Below are 7141 nucleotides of genomic sequence, written 5' to 3'. Positions count from 1 at the left end.
TCAATCCCGTGTTGTAAATCTAAACTGTCTTCCTCTTCCTCCTCCCTGGAAGCGTCAGGATGGGGAGGAGGTCTCCACTGTTCCTCCTCTGCCCAGTCCCTGACAAATAGTTGTCTTTAACAGTGGAAGCAGGTTTTCAGATTATACACAGCTCTTCTTCAGGCTTTCATTATAAGAGCAAAAAAATGAACATTCAATAGCCCAGACAGAACTAACTGGGTAGTCAGGTTGATGGTTACTTGGTTGCAGAAGTTTACTAGCCATTGCTGTTGGCATGGAGATGGTCTAGGTTGAATGCAAACATGCCATTCTGATGTCATGTGTGATGTCACAAAGGGGATATGCTTTAAGTCTTGGTAAAGTCAAAAGCAGTTATCAAACAGACTGCATCTCAGCCCTGTCAAGATGGATCTGCATAGTAGGTGATGAATAATTTTATTTGGGGATGTATTAACTTTTACTGTTGGGGAAACATTTTAGATTGGTTTGCCAGTTAGTAACCCATCAAATTGAAGCCAATAGATATACATTCACAACCCTGTACCCATCGACTTTATGTGTGACTTTGGGACCGATTCATACATTTCCTTTCTCCACTCTGTAGCAGCTTTTTCTCTGTATTTGAAAAAATAACCAAGAAGTAGAAGATAAGTGTTTTTTAGCTCTTTGCTCTCCTACTTTTAAGGCTCTCTGGGTTCTGGGAGATGGAGGGTCTGGAATGCTTTCTAATGACAACATGTCAGCCAGGGGTTGTTCTGGCTCTCCCATGATTTCTCAACTTTCCCCCTCATCTGTCTCTGAGCTGCTTCCTCCCTCAACCCCCTGTTCTAAATCTAAACTGTCTTCCTCTTCCTCCTCCCTGGGAGGGTCACGCTGGCGAGGCAGTCTCCACCATTCCTCCTTTGACCCATCCCTGACATGGGACAAAGTATGAAAACCACTATCATGCATCTTTCAAAAGAGCACTCACCTGGAGACAACATCTTGAAGGCACAATGAAAACTACATGTATGTTGTATGCATGCACTATAGAGTAGGGGCAGTATGATCTAGACATGGTGCTGGTGGTATTTATACACCATTTATAAGACTGGTCATTTACAATATTCCAGACAAGTGATATTTCTGATTGGGGTTATCGAAAAGCAGACATATGCTTTCAATCAGAATAAATAGCCCCAGAGAGACCCACATGGTGAGAAGCATTGATGTAACATATTGCCTCCAGGTACCCGAAACAGGTTCTATTCTGAAATAATTTAAGCAATCATGGGCAACGGCAACTTTTTAACCTTTGTAGAATGCTTTATACCCATTACCCTTGAAATCATACATTACCATGTCACTACAGTGACACTCTCTATGGAGCGATAACATGGGTTTGACATATAGCCTCTCTAGGCCACGGCTGCTGTTTCCACCTTTGCAAAGGGCATTTCTTCTCTTCATCTTAAATTCCAAACCTTGAGAATTAACATTGTGCCCAAAAGGGCATATATGGTGAAGACTGAGCAGCCACTTTGCAGGCAGAGTAGAATCAGGGCTTTTCCCCCCAGCAGGAACTCACTGGAACTCAGTTCTGGTATCTCTCAGGTGGGCTCCATTGCCATTCTAGGTGAATGAGGGAAGTATTATTTATGGTGAGTTCCACCCCCTCTTTTTCTAGAAAAACAGCACTGAGTAGAATCTTTAGAAATGGAAGCAACGTTAAAGGAAAACTCATACCCCATTTCCTTTTACCATTCACACATTCCACACAAATTGAAACCGGGTCTGTGAAAAGAGAAAGGCTCCTCTCTCCCAACTGACTCCTCTTAGCTCTCTGTGGTGTAGTGGTTAAGAGCGGTAGTCACGTAATCTGGGAAACCGGGTTCGTGTCTCCGCTCCTCCACATGCAGCTGCTGGGTGACCTTGGGCCAGTCACACTTCTTTGAAGTCTCTCAGCCCCACTCACCTCACAGAGTGTTTGTTGTGGGGGAGGAAGGGAAAGGAGAATGTTAGCCGCTTTGAGACTCCTGAAGGGGAGTGAAAGGCGGGATATCAAATCCAAACTCTTCTTCTTATTATTATTATTCAGAGCCTCACACGCCAGGCTAGTTGGGGCGTGTTATGTATTAAGATTAGTGGCAGTCCTCACTCAGGGCCACCAGTATGTAAATGAAGGATTGAAAACTGTCGCTCCTGATTGGTTAACTAGTTGTGAGTTGTTACTGTTTCAAGTTACTTAGTATTATATAAAGCAGCCAGCTAGGTTGCAGTCAGTCTGATTCCAGGAACAGTTCTAACTGCTGCAATAAAGAGCTGTGAATCCAACAGAGCTGTGTCCTTCGTCCACCTTTTCCACTATTTAACAGGGCTTACACACCACAACCCTTTTGTAGTGATCAGTTATGTCAGGCGTATGGAACTTCAGGATCAGAAGCCAACAGCATTCCCTCAAACCTATCTATCTGGTCCTTGGGACTCACCCCACACTTCTCTCCAGTCACACTTTCTCTCCCCAGTCTTCTCACTGAATCTCCTAGAACATTTTTGAGTTTGACTGGCTGGAATGTGTCCTTGAATGCTGATAATACTGGATAGAGGAGTGTGTGTGTGTGTGTGTGTGTGTGTGTGTGTGTGTAAAAACATGTACAAAGGTAAAAAATACATTTATTGGAACACCCACGTTTGTCTTTGGTCCCAAAGGTAGCTCAGAAGTGAAGGTGGCTGAGAAGTGTTGCCTACCTCTGACATGTGGTGAAGACCACCCCATATCCCCTTTATTCTCCTTTCTAGGGTTGCCATATTTTGAAGGGCAAAAAAGAGGATGTGGCGTTTGCCCATTCCTTGTGATTTTGTTTGTACAGAGGGATGGAAATGGTTGATGTAGATTGACCAATGAGAAAGCTCAGAGGCGGAGCCTTCCTGGTTTTGAGGCTGAGCCCAGGGGTTTTACCATTGGGATATAGAGGAGTCAGAGTCAAACAGAGCCAGTAAGACAAACATAGCCATTGTGACAGCTATAGTGATAGACATGGGTAGAACTGAGAGAGAAGAGTGTGACAGTGTGAGATGGTGCCACATCTAGTTAAGGGAGCGCATATGAGAAACCGTTCTGAATATATTTAAACTTGTTTGTTCTTCAGTAAACTTTAATCTTCGTTGTTGACTTTACAACCTAACTGAGACTCAGTATTTCACCAGAAGAAACCTGGTTGGTGGCAGTGTAAGAATAAGCAGTGGTGTACAGGTCAATAGTCCATGGAACGACCGGGAGCTTTGTACGAACGCCACAGAGGACCATGGTAACTATCATTTTAAATACCCCTACTATATGTAAGCTATAGAAGCTGTGATATATTGCTGAGAGGGGCAGAAGAGAAGGGGAAAGCAAGTCTTCAGCTGCCAGTTATGTCTATGTCTCATCCAGAAAGTATAGCCAGAGACATTTTGGCAAATTTTAAAAATCCACCCAGACAAAAATTTTAGCCCTGAAAAAGAGGACATGCCCTGGAAAAAGAAGACACATGGCAACCCTACATGACACAGTACCTGCTTGTGTGAATGAGGCTACTACATTTCAGCATATCGCCTCTTGGCTCAATCTGCACTGGTTTTCCAGAAGATGACTTGAAACAGAATAATATATCAGATGTCTGAGGTGCAATAGAGCATCTGCACAATTGGTCAGTGGACTGAAAATGATTAAAATCACGATGGCTTTGGCACACCAAGTCACAACACTGTAATGGTCATGCACAGGGAAACCAAACCTTGTTTCTGGCAACTTTGTGGCTTGTCTCAGTAGCCCCTTCTGAAAAACCAGAAAGTTTTCTCCCTCAAGTGCATGGCTAATGAATGAAGCTTCTCCCTATTCTCTGCTGTAACCCCACTCCTCCTTTCTTCTCATTTCACGTGGAAAAAAGGGTGTCTTGTCATTTGGAAAGGACCCTTAATGGAACCAGAAAGAGTTTAAACAAAGGGGACTTGGGGAAATCCCTCCTTCATCTCTTCTGTGTGAAAAAGGCTGCTGAGAGAATATTGTGTTGGAAAAGCTGACCATAATTCCAAGGGATGCAAAAACAGATTTCATTTGTGCACCCACATTTTACAGTTTGGGGATTTTTAAGGAGGAGAAAAGAACCGCAAGCCTGGTCACATCACAGTCCAAAAACAGAGATAGAGGAAGGATATATATGTTCTGCTTTTTGCAGTGACGGACCAATGTGATGTTCCAAACTTGATTTTGGATGGGGCAGTGACTCCCAAGCAGATTGTGCTGTTCTCCGGATCTTACAATACATTGTCGGTGCAAAAAAGGTGTGCCAAAAATAAATATATAAAAATGCATTGAAGTGCATATTTTTCTAGTAAATACATTGAAAAGCACTGAAATGTGTGTGCTTATGCAAAATGCTTGCACAAAATATGACTTAAATGAGTGCAATGGGATAAACCAGACAGAAGAGGAAGGAAAACTCCTATGGTCAAGTGCCAACAAGACCAAAATGGGGTGAAATGAGCCCCAACCCCAGTCTCCTTCTACTCACTACACATATCTTTTAAAATCTCCACAGCTCTTTGCAGCAGATCTGAAAATAATATCCCAAGCACAATGGACTGTTGTCCAATGACCTCCCTGCACTTGTGTTTTTGTTTTTAACCTTTTCCTCTTTCTCTTTCTCTTTTTAAATGCAGTGTGAACTGTAGTTATTTGCTGCTGGCATCCATCTGTCTTGGGTGACAATGGACGATTGCACTTTCAGGAGTGAAATCCCAACCATTGGAGAATTGCAGCGCCTGCTGTGGCTGTGGAGACCTATATGGGAGAGACAAGTTTTGTTGCAGCTGGGGCAGATGAAGGTGTCCGGTTGTGCTGATGCAGGTATACGATTGCATTTTTTCTTTCTGCGCTCCTCCCAGTGGTCATTCCTCCTCTGGTCACTGCTGCGGATACAAACCTGTCTGTCTCCAGGAACTACAGTCGTCTGCTAGGGAGTCCCACACACTGAGATAAATGTTGCCTGCTTTCCTGTCAGGTTTGCAGTTCTAAGGTGCTTGATTATAAGGTATCAAATAAAACCAGCATTTGCAAAAATGACATACATTAAATCAAATATATTGTTTTGAGAGACTCTCTATTCGTGGAGGGACGACTTTCCAGTGAGCAGACTGCATCGTGAGATTGGACTGTATGTGAAAGAGCTATATTTGTTCTCCGCAACCCTTTGATTTCAAACAACTATCCAGAGAGTCAAAAATGTTACAATTTGAACTAAGCAATTTCGAGAGGCGATTTCACATATGCAATCCAGAGGCCTTCGTGCAAACTCCTACAATTGCAATGATTCCGTTATCTCATTTCAGCTGCATAGCATACTCCTTTCAAAAACACTGTGCCCCCTCACCTCAACATTTGGTGCACAGAATAAGCCAAGAGCCTTGTCAAAATAGGCAGTGCGGGGGAACCCTGATAGCTACATTAAAGAGCTACATCTTAAACATGTAGAATGCAGCCTTGTATTTCTCACTTCAAAGACCAGATTACACCCGCTAATGTTTGAAACAACATTTCGTGTTATTTCCTTTTCCTTGAAGTTGTAGCTATCCTCGATGAGAAGGTGCCACATTACGACACAGCCCAATTTTATACATTCAGGATTTACTTATTTTTGCATTGCTTTTTTTTCTGGGGGGCATCAGGGGTATACATACCCCTGAACATTTTGTGAATTGAACATTTTGTGAATCTTTGTACTTTTTCCATTTACTGTATTTATTTTCCCCAATTTGAACTATAAAATGGTGATTTCATTGGGTCAAAATAAGAGTACACCTTAACGTTGTTGTTTATTTTTTTTTTTTTGGGGGGGAGCACTGACTTAAACCTGCATGCACACAATGTTTGTCACTGTAAACTATTGCAGTTTCCTTACTGCGAACTTTATTTCCACTTCAGTCCATTAAAAAAAGCCACTGCTGAAATAATCTCTTTTTCATTGGATACAGCTATTGTGTCTCTATTCTTCCATCTCTGTGCTGGTTCCCAGTTCCCACTTGCCTTAATGTCACTTGTCAATTTCTGGCTATGGGTTGTCTCTAAAAAATGGCATTTCTGTGGAGCATTAACTAATGTCAGACCAAGCATCTCCCTCCTTGCATGTGTCTAGTGACAGTGGGGGGTTGCAACTTGCGGGGGGCAGCTTTGTAAATGCTAATATGGTTTGAAGCTTAGCATTATTTTTTAGGTGATGGGGGGTTTCTCTCCCCCAGCAATCGTTTGCCACTGCTTCAAGGAGAGTAGCTTAGAAGCATTTTCCTTCTTAACTGGAATAGAATGTCACAACAGAAACGATGCATTCTTGGGGAGAAAAGATGGCTGCCCTCATTGACCAGGACTTCAAACCAGGTCTAGAATTCTCAACACTATGTCTGTAAAATACAGAAGGTCTTGCCAAAGCCGTTGGCAAGGTGGAGAGGGAAGCATGGAGATCTTCCACATGATGGTGGTCATTTGTATCATGAGATCTTCAGTATAGGATCAGGAATGTCCAGGTATGGTAGATTGTATATCCATCCCCATTTTTATCCTCTGCACAGTGCCTACCACACTGCTAGTACTGGAGAAAGCTTACATATGAATTAAAGATTCTAAAAGAGAGCCCTCAGAAGCATTTGTGAATTGCTTTCCAAACACACCAATGCCCTACTGTCACTGGTCAAACCATTCCTTGAGGAATAGATTCACCTTTAAAGTCATCCGAGATGTTGGCCATCACTACAGTTAGTAGGAGCAAATCCCATAGTTTAGTGATGTGTGAGAAGAAGGGCTTCCTTTTCTCTGACCTCCCTCTTCCATCATTCAGCTTTGCTAGATGATCCTGGTTTCTAATTTTATGAGTACTGCTGTGCCAAACCTTTTTCTCCATTTCGAAACCATTCTCTGTGAGGTGCCTTGAGTGCTCTTTCTTTCATTCCACAAATCATCTCATCAGTGAGAGATGGGTGCCCATGCTTCAATCAAAGCCCAGGGGAATATTTCATAAGGTAACACCTTCCATAGAGCTTTTTTAGACCAGAAAGGGAGGCCGCAGAGTGCTGGAAATATGTTTACTGGGAAACACACACACACACCACACAGGCACCTCAGAACAATAAA

At 42.8% G+C, this 7141-nt stretch overlaps 1 long non-coding RNA gene across 1 annotated transcript; it reads left to right on the top strand.

The window, feature by feature from the left end:
- Positions 1-383: 383 nt before the first annotated feature.
- Positions 384-5099, top strand: LOC309538949. The gene is made up of 2 exons (XR_014222539.1): positions 384-422; positions 4681-5099. It is a non-coding gene; the product is annotated as an uncharacterized lncRNA (long non-coding RNA).
- Positions 5100-7141: the final 2042 nt, after the last annotated feature.

Source organism: Podarcis vaucheri (genome assembly GCF_965113315.1).
Source record: "Podarcis vaucheri genome assembly, chromosome: 8".
Lineage (NCBI taxonomy): Eukaryota > Metazoa > Chordata > Lepidosauria > Squamata > Lacertidae > Podarcis > Podarcis vaucheri.
This window is presented reverse-complemented; position numbering and strand designations above follow the sequence as displayed.